This window comes from Ailuropoda melanoleuca, chromosome 7 (genome assembly GCF_002007445.2).
Source record: "Ailuropoda melanoleuca isolate Jingjing chromosome 7, ASM200744v2, whole genome shotgun sequence".
Lineage (NCBI taxonomy): Eukaryota > Metazoa > Chordata > Mammalia > Carnivora > Ursidae > Ailuropoda > Ailuropoda melanoleuca.
The window spans coordinates 133,512,406-133,526,761 of NC_048224.1; positions in this window are offsets into that span (position 1 = coordinate 133,512,406).

Consider the following 14,356-nt stretch of genomic DNA (forward strand, 5'->3'; position numbering starts at 1 on the left):
CCTGGACAATTATTTCTGTTCTGTGGATCAATTTTATGTCTTGAGATATAGTATAAGAAGATTGTCATTTATTTAAACCCTTGTTAAAGAAAGAACATATCCCGTGCAGAGGAGATGGCAATTCCCAATATCCTGAGTGTGTCTGAAGCTACAGAGCATGTCTAGTATAAATGATGATTTATTCTAGAAAGCAAAATCTAGTGTCCATTTATAGCTTAAACTAGTTCGTAAATATTTACTTTTAATCACCAAAGACAATATTTTCTAAAACTTATATTATTGGTAATTTTTCCCTCAATTTTTTTTCTAGTAGATGAATCTTCCTTGCAAAGGGACTGTAATGATTCAATAAAAGAATAATTAATTTATGTAGAATTTTTAAGACCACTCTACCCTGGATGTACCTTTCTTTGCCATTTCCAGCCTATTGTTGTTACTCACTAGATGTTAGAACAATTCGAGGACAGTTGGTATCACCCTTACTAGAGACAGGAAATATCTAAATTAATTTTGATTCTCTCTGAGGAAGTACCACACATTTGTTCAAAATCAAGGGGTATTCAATTGAGCGTTACATGTACATCATGTTAAACCTCAAAATAGCATATTTAGCTTTTATTAGTTAATTAACAACACATCTCTTGTTTGTTTTGAAATGTTTTATTTTCCTAAAAGTATTTTCTGTAATAGAAATTTGGACTTAGATTTCACCTCAGCAACATTGATGATGTAGCCCCATATGGGTCAAATTATGTAAAATGTTACCATTACTGAAAAAAATATAATTATTTGATTTTGAGTATTTTGGTTCTTTAGTTTGAAGCCATTGTTTTCCTGTTGATGTTGGATGTCCAAGTTGGATGCTGATTGAATGATTGCCTTATTTGACTTCAGAAAATGTGGTCAATGAAATAAAACTATGACACTTGTCTAAACAAAGCAACTGTCAACTCACATCACAGGCTCCTTCTAAATAAAGGACTCCAGCACATTAAATTTGTTTTTCTTTAATGAACCTAAGCTTTTCACTGTCATTATTCATTCCTTCTAAAAACAGAGGGAAATGCAATACATTACTCAAGGGAGACCATTTGTATTGAGGTGCCTATTTTATTGATGTAAATAAATGAGATTTTGGCTTACTCAACTACCAATATTTTGACTTCATAGAAATTCTGTATTATATAGAATGTTGCCTTTTTTGAAATTTATCCATACCCTTCCAAGAGAGTCTAGTGATAATGTACAGAAGCTTTAGGGTAAGACTGTTCGAAAATCATTGCCAAGAAAGCATGTTAAAGGGCTCCTGAATGGCTCAGTTGGTTAAGTATCTGCCTCTTAATTTTGGCTCAGGTCACGATCCCAGTTGTGAGATCGAGCCCCGTGTTGTGCTCTGTACTAGGAGTGAAGACGGGGCCTGCTTAAGATAGTCTCTCCCTCTCCCACTTTCCTTCCCCACCACCTCTCTCTAAAAAAACACAAAAAACACAACAAATGAAAAGAAACAAAACATGTTAAGAGAGAAATGAATGATGATTTCAGTTCTTGATTCGTACATAGATAGATAGAAGATAGAATCAGAAGCCATCATATTTTAATACCCCAATTGTTTGCCAGTTCCCATTTGTTGAACACATTGTTCAATATACTATTATTGCCTTTTTTTTTTTTTTACTTCTCTTCTACATTGTGACTATTCCCAAGTTAGAGTCCAGCCTTCTCAATACCATTATCCAATTATTACAAGTAAAAAGTGTTTCTGATTTGTTTTGGCATTTCCATTAGTAGCTACAGTGAATTGGATCTTTATGACAGAATCATGTGTTCAAAAATTTCACTGCCTGCAATGCATGGCACTTGACATCCAAAATTCCAAATTATTGTATATTATTGAAATCTTCCATCTCTTGGTATAGAGAACAGTTAAGTTGCATACTAATCTGTTTGCAGAGAGAGTCTTTATAGTAATGTCCTGGCTACCTTGGAGACGCAACGGACTACCTCTCTTTGGTGAAAACGAAATCACACATCTAGGCTAAGGCACAACTTTAAATGAATCCATAGGTTGACAGGGAAGGCTTCATGACAGAATTAGTGTCTGTGAATGTTATGAACTTCTGTCTTGTCTATACCTGACACATGCTTATCTGTAAGCATAATTTGAGAATAACTCTCCAGTGAATTATCCTGTATAATAATATTTTTTCCCCAGTGAAAAAGTCAATGAAGTGGTCCATCAGTCAGATGGTAAAAGAATAGCTGAATAGAATTTGCTTCTTTTTTTTTTTTTTTTTAGAGTTCATTTATTTATTTGAGAGAGAGAAAGTGAGTGAGAGAGCAGAAGCAGGGGGAGCTGCAGAGAGAGGAGAAGCAGGCTCCCTGCTGAGCAGGGATCCAGACACCAAGCTCAATTCCAGGACCCTGGGATCATGCCCTGAGCCGAAGGCAGACAATTAACCAACTGAGCCATCCAGGTGCCCCTAGAATTTACTGCTTATATTTCAAACAAATTAAAATATATTGAAAAACTCCCCCTGCCTTTTTTTTTTTAAGAAGGAGAGCACAAGTTGGGGGTTAGGGGCAGACGGAGAGGGAGAGAGAATCTCAAGCAGGTTCCATGCCCAGTGTGGAGGCTGACATAGGGCTGGATCTCACAACCCCGAGATTATGGCCTGAGCCAAAATCAGGAGTCAGATGCTTAATTGAGCCACCCAGATGCTCCTGAACAACTTTTTAATTAAAAGAAAGTTTCCCCTAAAAAATCTGACGTTACTAGAACTAAAAAAAAATATTAAAATAAACCGTTTAGAGAATCTACCTATAAAAGATACTGCTCTTTTCTTAGAAATTTAAAGTAAAAATTACTTTCTTTTGAGCTTACTTGTATAATAATTAAATAAAGTCAATTCACATGAAAATTATATTTCATTTGCCATTGCCATTAAGTGGGGAGGCATTATTATGTTATCGACATAAATTCTATTTTTGAGGTCAGTGATTTAATGGAAAACATTAGATGCCCATTCCTTTATTCAAGAAAGTAAATTAGCCTTTACTAAGTATTCGTTAGTACAAATTACATAGGACTGAAAACAATGTAGTTAACCATATAAGAGAATAAAAGAATATACTGATTAGTATTTGCTTCTGAGAAAAGGGAAATCATGCCAATTTGAGAACAATCTCAATTCAAAAAATATCAAGAAACAAAAGGGCCTCAGAATCAATTTTATCATATGATCCTATGTGAACTACATAAGGACTAAATATTCAATGGGTAGAAATATTCATCCCATCTATTTTTCTTTGCATTATGAAATCATTATATACAAATCAAGATTTATGTTCATGTTTGCAAAACATGCTTTTTCCATTTTCAAGTGAGGTAATCCTTTTGGGCAGAATTTGAATTTAAGCTTTTTGAAGTTTTTGGATTTTCTACCAAGAATTGATTTTTCTAAGTGGGTACTAACTCTATTTCTCTCAATATGACAAGACAATTGAGATAAGGGAAAATAAGTGGAGGATTAAATTTTAAAATTAATATTTTAGTATTCACATGTGGATTTTAAAATAACTTTAGCCTAATTATTTTCATAAGAATCATAAATGTTCCTGTGTAACCTCTGTACTGAAAATACAGTATTAATGCACACATGTAATAGTTTAGCATATTATTTCAGCTTTCAACCTTACATGTTTATTACAAGTAGATTGTATCTGGAATATGTAATTTAATATTTTTATCCACTTATGTATAATAAGGGTAGCATTATTAAAGGTACAAAGAGTTACGTCGATGCATAGGCTTTCACAAAATTAAATAAAATTCCTGATTTTTAAATTCTAATATTTAGTAATCCATCCATACCTTCTTCCAGTAAGATAATTAGGTAATTATCTTGCTTTAATTAAGCTAAATTTTGGTGGTGGTAGGGATAGAGTATAAACAAGGAACGTGTTTATGGACAAAGTTTACTTTAGTCATTTCCTTGTTCTGTGAGTGGGTACATATGATCTGTACATCTCTAGCTTTGTTACCTGGCCTTTACTTGGAGCTGTTTCCATAATAAATTATACTATCTATATTCTCTTTGTGTTGATTATCACAATGGTCTTTATTTTTTTCACAAATATATTTAATTTTTTTAATGTTTAGATATTGGGCAACCTGTTACAGTCATCTTTTAAGTATTGCTTATTTATTCAAGCAGAATGAAATAATAATTAGATATCTTGGCTACTGTAAAAGACAAAATGTTTCTCAGTTGCTTTTCAGGAAAACATGGAATCATAGCAATTTCTAAACAGCTGTTTTGCCATAAAATATATGCAATATACAGGTGATACCTGATTATTTTTGTTTTATAAAAAGAAAAAAGTCTATAAAATGTATAGCTAAATTTGAAGTTATAATGGAAAAAGAAGTGGAAATATATACAACTTCTGCACTTTTTCTCTGAAATCGTGATTAAAAAAATCAAGTTTTCATAAAGAGAAATTCCTTAAAAACTAGGATATTCTAAAGCAAGGCATATTAATGTCGTTAATTCAATATCACCTCTCAGGAATGGACAAACTCTTTTGAAAAAGTCACCGGTAATAAATAATTCAGGATTTGAGAACCATAAGTCTCCATCAAAACAGTCAGCAGTGTCACAGAGTGAAAGGAGCCACAGACGGAATGTCAACAAATGGGGGTGGCTGTGTACCAATAAAATCTAATTTACAGACACAGGGATTTGAATTTTGTATGATTTTCTAGTGACAGAAAATATTACTGTTCTCTCAATTTTTAGACTACTTAAGAATGTAAAACACATTTTGAGCTCACCAGTCATGCACAGATGGGGTGAGCCATAGATTGCAGACTACTGAGGAGGACCTGTTGGTACGCCCAACGCTTCTGTACTAAAATATACCCACACACAGTCTCCTGATGCCCTGCTTTGCCTTACCTCTCAGCTTTATGACCAAGGAATGGATTTTTCCCCTGGGAGAGAGAAGGCATGATCCTGAGGTCGCTCTGGGGTGACATGTGGGCATTCAGCACCTTAACTATGAAATAAAGATGTCTATAACATCCATTCCTTGGTACTAATTAACCCAAACTGAACATTTATTTTTATTGGGTTTCAAGGCCCCTGCTCCTCAAAGGTGCATTGTCCAAATGGTCTTGTTAAATTGTGGTATGTCCATACACATAAACTCGCTTATTAAGCCGCTGGGTGGAGGAGTTGAAATGTTATTAAATATACAAATGCAATTCCACTAGGGCTTTAATAGTAGGGCTACAGTTCTCCCAGATAATTCACCAGATACTGACATATTTGTAAATAGTCCACTATGCCGGATGGGCTGCAGTGGTTTGCAAACTGGGGTCTGGGAAACCTTACTGTAGGAGTTGCTGAGAACAGTGAGGGTGACTCTGATCTTCTTTCACATAACAGTTCCACTTTTGTTAGTGGTCCATTTGGTTTTCCAAACAAGATTCATTTAAAGAATCGGTGTGCTTTGCTGATACATATTTTTGAGAATCAGTAAACTAGGCCCTTAGTAGCTTGGCTACAGCATGTTTCAGTGTTCACTCATCAGTTGAACAGTTCTCTCACCTATATGACGAGATGGTCCAAAATCTACTATCATTTTGCTTTCAAGAACTTCCCGATATCCCCCTACACTGTGCTGAACTCCTCGTATTAATCTGAAAACCTGAATTTTATATGACGGTCTCTGTAAATGCTTATGGTAATTCCTGCCTATTTAAAACCCTGTTCTTATTCTTACCAATCTCAAAAGCAAGCTTTTGTTTCTGGCTTAATTTGGTTACATTGCCTAATTGCTACTTGTGTAATTATTTTATTTTCCACAAATAAAATAGAATTTTATTTTTGCATATAATTTATGCTTCATGTATTATTTTCTAAAATGTATTCTAGAGAGTTTAGAATAAAAGTCTGTATTCGATGGATATTTTCCTTATTGATTAGTAGGTGTTTCTTGAAACATATATGATTATGTATTTATTGTCTTTAGAAAATGTTAAATATTATTACATATAAGTAAAATAAGCTTCTAGAAAATTTCACCATCCTTAGTGATGTTTATATATGCTGTTATATAACATCTCATAATTTAGGAACACCTTATTACTATTAATATTTGTTTATATCTAGTCTTTTAAAACTATCAAAAACAAACTAATCAAAATATTTATTTTTTTCTTTGAGTTGCACAACTCTCAGAAGTGCATTATTGAAATGAGCTATTTAAATTGTTAGACTACCAAACACAATTCTTGATTTCTTCTTCTTTTCTTTTCTTTTTTTTTTTTTTTTAAGACAAATAGGGGGGCAGAGGGGGAGAAAGAATCTTAAGCAAAGTCCCCGCTGATCACTGAGCCTGATGCAGGGCTCCATCTCACGACCCTGAGATCATGACCTGAGCCAAAATCAAGAGTCAGACACTTAACTGATTGAGCCACCCAGGCGCCCCTCTTGATTTCTTTATTAAGTGCTTTTTAGGGTATTGAGTTCTCAATTTCTGAGTAGAAAGCATGATGTCTCCGTTTTGCTTTCTTATACTTGATATCGAGTAGTGAAATCTTCAAGGAAAAAATAATGCCAAGCACCTTTTCAGCAATAAAATTAAAATCTTGAGAACAGTGATTTTCTGAGTATCAGGTAGTGATACCAGTTACCCTTGAGTCCTTTCAAAGGGCACAATTAATTCTTGAATTATGTTTACTGTTTGCATTACTTATTGAATAACATCAGGCCTGAGACTTACGTGATTGGTTCACATCTGTTTCATCAATACAAGCTGCTCAGTATGCAGCAAAGGGTCTGCTGTCTGAAGCAGAGGGTCACTTTGCCAGACCAGATCTCGAGGGGCAGAGTCTGAGGAAGAGAGGCCCCTCCTTGTCACGTAAGATGAAGCTGATGGCAATCCGGTATCACATTTCTCCTGAACAAAAAAACAAAAAACAAAAAAACATTTCTCCTAAACAGCATGTGCTGAACAAGCTCCCTGCACTCTACTGGGGAGAACACTGGACTTTTTTCTTCTACCACAATCCTTGTAACTGCACGTAGCCACTCCGTGTCTGGGATCAGGCAGTTTGCTGATGTTTTCTTGACTCCGAGCTGAAAAAGAGTAATTCCCTCCTTCAAAGAGCCCCGAACCAACTCCTGTGTCCGCTCCCACTGAAATTCAAAACCCCAATAAAGCTGGGCACAGTTAATTGCAAAAATGCAATGGAAAAATTAACCTTGCCTTAATTACTTTGTTAGTAGGTTCCTTCACCTTTACCATATTCTACTGGCTAAAAGCAAGTCACAGGGTCCTCACATACTGAAGAGGAGATTGTAGGGTGTGAATAGCAAAGCAGTGAAACTCCTGGGGTCACTCTTGATAAATATCACATGTTAATATCAGCATATTTACAATATCTGCATTTTGTACTAATATTAGTGTATTAATATTTCTCTATTTGTGACAATCAATGCCAAATGCTATTAATAAGTCAATACCTATTTTTATGATATTTTATTCTATGTTGCTCCTTTGTTTTTGTCTTTTAAATAAAATATCATATACAAAATAAGATCATAGTAATTTTTAACAATTTCATTATTGACTCAGTTTTAACTATTTCTCTACTGTGAAGAATAAATTCCTTTAACATAATATAGCAGGATAAAGATTTTAGAAAAACTAATGACACAGCAGAAGTGAGAATCATTCATGAATTTCAAGCACTATGAGAATTAAAAAAAATATCAGAAAGAGAGCGGCAGTGCTTTTTAAAAATCATGAACTGATGTCATCAATTGTGCACAAACTAATTTTTACTCAGGGCAGCATCCATTGATAACACATTTGAAAAATATAAGTCAAAAAGGAGAAATGATCACTGTAAGAAATTACTTCTACATTGTAAGTGTCTGCAACTAACTGTCTATAAAGGATGGAAAACATCCAAATCATTGTCCTCATTGTACATTAACTATATTTATGTGTATGTGATTATGATTACCATTGACCTCATTGTGTATTTTACTCTCTCTCTCTCTCTCTCTCTGTGTGTGTGTGTGTGTGTGTGTGACAGAGAGAGAGAGAGAGAGAGAGAGAGAATGATCACCAAAGACAGATGAAAGTCCAGTGGAGAGGATGGACCTTTTGAAGACAGATGAGTGTGGAACCAGCTGACTTTCACAAGGTCATTATTCAACTTACATCTCTGACTTCTAATCAAAAGAACTGATATGTTTGTTTAGAGTATTTATTGGTCTGACATTATGCAAAGCAACTCATCTACATTCTGGTTTATTGACCACCAAAATCTCAAGAAGTCACTACTGAGGTAACATCCATTTTTCCAACAAGGAATCTTAGACTTGCTAATGTCATACTACTAGTAATTAGAGAATCCAGAATTAGAATAAGTTACCTAACTCCAGAATCTTCACCTGGGTTAGTAATTCAGGTTTTTTAATCTTAAAGTTATAATTGAGGCTAAGAAGCAGAAAATAAGAGACTCTTGGAAACAAATTAACTGCATTTGTTCATTCCCACCACGGCATACTTACTGCCCAAATAGCCAGTAGCCTGTCTTTTCCTTCCTTCCTTCCTTCCTTCCTTCCTTCCTTCCTTCCTTCCTTCTTTCTTTCTTTCGAGAAGCTACATTGTTTATCTATGACAGTTTCTAATAAATGGTTACAATATTGATTTGGATACAAATGAGCCCTACTTAAATATACCTTACCTCTAAATAAGTTTATTTTCACTATTTGATAACTTCTATCTTATTCCCCTGTTTTTTTTTTCCCTTGTGTCTATGCATACTCAAACCTTTTATTTATCTATATTCATTCTGACAACATGACACAAAACTGTTATGGGAAACAACATTAAAACAAAATTTATTACAACTCATCCATGTATGAGAGGCAGATACCAACAATCTCCTGAAGTTTTGAAGTGTGGAGTTGTTCCTGACTTTGCATGTGGAGCTCCTTAGAGAACCAACCAGTAAGGCTAGTCCACAATGTGTTAGCTGCAGGACAAAGCACCCTCCCAACTGATCTAGTTCCTGACAAGCTGATATGATGTGTCCTGACACTAACACTAAGTTAGGCTGCAAGCTGTGTGCTTGTACATACCTTCTCTCTTTTCTGATCTTTTTTTTTCTTTCTATATTCATAGCACTAGAATTGATCATCTTTGAGGTTTTGATAATCAGGGTAGAGATCTGAAGGAATCCAGCAACAGTCAATAATCCTTTGAAGGACAGGTGCTTCATAGATGGTTCTCTTGGAGACCAATTTATTTACCTAAGTAAAACTACCCATAAAAGCTAATTTACTTAACAGAAACCTGCATGTTTGGGCTGATTCCATGAGATAAGTGGGCTGCATTCCCACCCTGGGGCAAACACCTTGGCTGTTTTTTTACTGTATTGTACTGTATTGTTTGTATTTATTTATTCATGCATGCATTCATTCATTCATTCATTTTAATTTTACTATTTATCTTGTGAAATGTTCTAGTCTGGTTATGACCTAAGCAGAGCTACCCTCGGTCTGTCAACCCAAATGATGCATGCTGACAGGGCTGGGAAGGTAAGTTACTGAGTTAGCTGGAAGGTAAATGGGCGATGGTTATTTTTTCCTGGTTGCTGAAACCACCTCTGGTGACTTAACAAGAAGTTTTTTTTTTTTNCATTCATTCATTCATTCATTTTAATTTTACTATTTATCTTGTGAAATGTTCTAGTCTGGTTATGACCTAAGCAGAGCTACCCTCGGTCTGTCAACCCAAATGATGCATGCTGACAGGGCTGGGAAGGTAAGTTACTGTGTTAGCTGGAAGGTAAATGGGCGATGGTTATTTTTTCCTGGTTGCTGAAACCGCCTCTGGTGACTTAACAAGAAGTTTTTTTTTTTTATCCTCAACATACCCATTACCAACATATGGTAGTTAAGTAAACCCATGGCTAACTGCATTGTGTCAATCAAATACTAGACTCACTAACCTTTTAATAACTGGTTGGCAAGGACTACTTGGAAAGGAAACAAAACAAAACAAAATAAACACAGACCTCTTGAGTCTTCTTACTACATCTTCATTTTCCTTTGCTGTTGAAAGCAAGCATTAAACATCAGGCTAGGAATGAGCCTTAGGCAGGTGGGAACCTGGAGCCAGACTTGCCAAGGGTCTGTTGGGGGCTAGTCTCGGAAGTAAAATGATGAATAAGAAATAAACTCCATTTTGGCAACTCAGAGTCTAGGAGGGTTGACAGAAATAAAAAAGGAAGTTAAATACAATGAAATGAAGCAAGAAAATAACAAAAGTGAGTGCCAGCTATGATAGTGGTGGGAACCAGAGTGTGCTTGACTAGCTGGTGGGCTCCACGAGGAGCCTTGAAAGAAAAGGTGGCGCTTGACATGAATCCTTTAATAAAGTTGGGAGTTTGAAGCTATCACTGACGAGGTCTTCCTGCCTTTATGAATAATGGACGGACAAGAACTAAGAAGAACTACATCTTTGAGTCTAAGTTTCTCTTCCTTCTGGAGTCACATGAGTTTAATATCCAAATTACAAAACGTTTCCAGGGATAGAGGCAGGCTTGGCTAACGGTCCCTGCCTCAGTAGACACAAGAGCCGCTCAGCCTCATGACTGCCGCAGCAAAATGCAGACAGACATCGACCATGCAGATCTCATTTAGACTGAAGGGGAAAACGCGGCAAAACTCTGACATTGTGCACAACTAAATGAACACTCGACGCGTTCTGTTGTCTTTAAATGAGCTTCTTGTGCTTGTCCATGAGACCATAAAATGTGGAACAGTGCTGGAGGCCTCTGCTATTTTTATCTGAGGTGCACAGAAAGTATGGCTTTTTTTTAAAGGAAATGTCATTCCGGTGATGGGTCGCGAGCTCCTACCACATGCACCAAGGTGACTTTTAGAGCAGTGCTCTGCAGCGCCCAAAGTCAGAAGCTCAGAAATTTCAGCATCCTGAAAAGGCTTACTGATTGGGACAATATTTCTTCCGATGATAGATCCCACAGCACTGTGCTTCTCTTGCAGTTTTCAGTTCTATTCTTTGAAGTGATACCTGCCCAGCAAAGCTAGCTGAGTTCTCTCTGGATGTGTGTATATCAATGAAACTCTGTGTGTAAATTCTGAATGAGGCATAAAACAGCTTAACCTAACCGGAACCTAAACACAGGAGCACAGCTGGTACCAGTGTTGGCATGAGATTAATTGCTTCAGGATCGTACAGGTTCAGCTCTATCTGTGCTAGAAAATCATACTTAGATTATTACGAGGTTTGGAAATAAATGACATACTTCAGCATGATAATTATATGTGTAAGTGTTGAAATAGTGGTGAACAGGCCTTTACCAAATGGTAAATGCTTTTGTTTTTGTTTGTTTTATTCTAAATTCAGTCTTACCTACAATGTTTGAAGGTCAGAAACCTTCAAATGCAGGCATTCAGGTGGGGTTTTGCAATGAAAAGATTAGAATGTATCTGTTCAGATAAAGAGTTATGTATGGATTTTGAAATCATTGTTCATAAAAGTAAGGAGCCTTCTTGCAAAACACAGGTATCCAAACTGTGACTCATATACTGAACTTGAAGAAAAAGCAATAACAGCAAAACCCCCCAAAAAAACATGATTCCTCAGATAAACATAAGTCAAGCATTTCTAGGTGAATTTAAAGAAAAAAAAAAACCAGGTATTTAACATCCTATTAAATAGAAGTGTACATTACTTTGCAATCTCCTGCTTATTATCTGTGACTTTAAGAATGCCACCTAAGGGGTGTCTGGGTGACTCAGTCAGTTAAGCGTCCGCCTTTGGCTCAGGTCGTGATCTCAGGGTCCTGGAATCCAGCCCCAGGTCGGGCTCCCTGCTCAGCGGGGTGTCTGCTTCTCCCCATCTCTGCTGACCTATCAGTTCTTCCCTAGTTACCTGAAATTCCAACAATGGNGTCCTGGAATCCAGCCCCAGGTCGGGCTCCCTGCTCAGCGGGGTGTCTGCTTCTCCCCATCTCTGCTGACCTGTCAGTTCTTCCCTAGTTACCTGAAATTCCAACAATGGTAATTCTTTTTTTTTTTTAAGATTTTATTTATTTATTTGACAGAGAGAGAGACAGCCAGCGAGAGAGGGAACACAAGCAGGGGGAGTGGGAGGAGGAAGAAGCAGGCTCCCAGCAGAGGAGCCTGATGTGGGGCTCCATCCCAGGACTCTGGGATCACGCCCTGAGCCAAAGGCAGATGCTTAACAACTGAGCCACCCAGGCGCCCCCAACAATGGTAATTCTTAATCTCCTTGTCAGAGGTCACATAAATAACACCAGTGCTTGTCTATGCTGGATGTGCCCTCTGGGGTCAAAGAAGAAATTTTTGCGTGTGAAAACTTGAATTTTCTCTTGGATAAGGGCTTGTTATTTTCATAATTCACCTACCATTATGTCATCAGAGCATTCTTTCCAGGACTGCCAAGCATAGAGTAATTGATAACAGAACAGCTAAACTGTAGAGTGACTTACCTTTATGAAAATAAACCACAGTTATCGTTTGAAACTTATGTGAAAGAGAGATTAATGGGTCAGAGGAGGAAGACATTCCATAAATCACCACAACTCACTTGTCCATGTCCAGTTGCAGTGATTGGTGAATGATGCTAGACATTTTACACTTTCGGTGATCAATAAGGGACAGTAGATTAGACATACTGGACAAGTTCGTTAGTTGTCCTGGTCAGTTTATTTAAGGTTCTGTATGTCTTATTTCATATTAGGAGGCAAAATGAAGAGTGCCCCAGCATCCCTGCTCATGTTGACTTGCTTTCTGTGCCCAAATCTCTTTATCTTTCAGTTCAACCATTTCAATAACTAAAACGTGGGAATTATGTCCTTGGGGGATGATGTAAGATTATTTGAAAGGTGCATTGTGCTATTCAGACGCACGTTGCTACATCAGTAGAAAATATTTTAATTAATAACACATAAATCACTCCAAATTTCTTGACAAAAAATATTTTGAAGATGAATTTGAGAATTAAGCACTTAATGAGGAGTCACCTTATGAATATAAATGGGTTCATGGGATGTGCTCATCAGCTTGAAGCTTAACACAATTGAAAAGCTGTAACAGGAGTTTATTGTTAAGAAGTAACTTGAACAACTCTTTTAATTCAATGTGTCATTTGAGTTGTTGTTAAATAGCCATAGCTTATTTTGAAATACAAATTAATTATCTATTACAAGCGTGCTATTGCTTATCTCCTTCAAAGTCTCATCAGTATGCAAATGACTCTAATTAGGTCACTGTCAGACAATATTAGTGCAGAGTCACTTTCCACAGTTTAGAATGAAAGGTTTTGGTTCCTAAATATTTATAGAACTGTTTCTGAAATCAGCTTTACTTAATTGGGTTTATTCTGGAAGTCTTATTCGTTCAGAGGAAATAATCTCTGACAACAAAGAAAAAAAATTATTCTTTATAGAGCACTGATGTTTAATTGACACACAATTAGAATATTAGAGAAGACTATTCCTATTTGTCATATAAATTTTATTTTATGTTCTTAAATCACTAAAATATCTTTCTGTATATTTTAATCATCTGGTTTTTTAATGTATCACCATGAGAACAAAGGCTTAACATGATTGCAAAAGAACTTTAAAGAAAGTTTATTTCATTAAGAATAATATTCTTCCATACAATAATAGAATTACTATCAATAGATATTAATTAATAAAGCAGGGCATCCCATGGCTGCATTTCTATGTCCCATACAGTAGATTTTGATTAAAAGGATGTCTTTTCATATGCCTGATCTTTTGATCTACTTAGATCACAGACATTTTCTTTTGAACAGCCATAGCAAGCTTTCTTGTATCATTCAAACTCTCTGATAGTCTCTTTACTGTTGAATATAGTAAAAGTCCAAAGCAAGTCTCTTTACTATTGAATATGGTATAAGTCTAAGGCAATCATTGGAATGAATTGCAATACATACGCTGATGTAGTTTGATGCCTACTCTCTGGGTGATTGTGAAAAAATAGAGCAGTTCTTTGAAGGAGTTGATGGGCAAGGGGACAACAGTATAATCAGAGACCAAAATGCAGGGGACAAAGAAGTTGAGAAGTATGAGAAGATAATGGTTTAGAAAATTAAAGATGGGAGGAAGAAAGGAGAGATTTAATAGAAAGGACAAGGAGAGGTGAGCAAGTACAAAACGGGGAAACCAGGAGAAGGCTGAGGAGCAGAAGCATGTAGACATTCGAAGAAAACAAGGGATACAGAAATGAGGCTCGCTGAGACGTTTCCACGA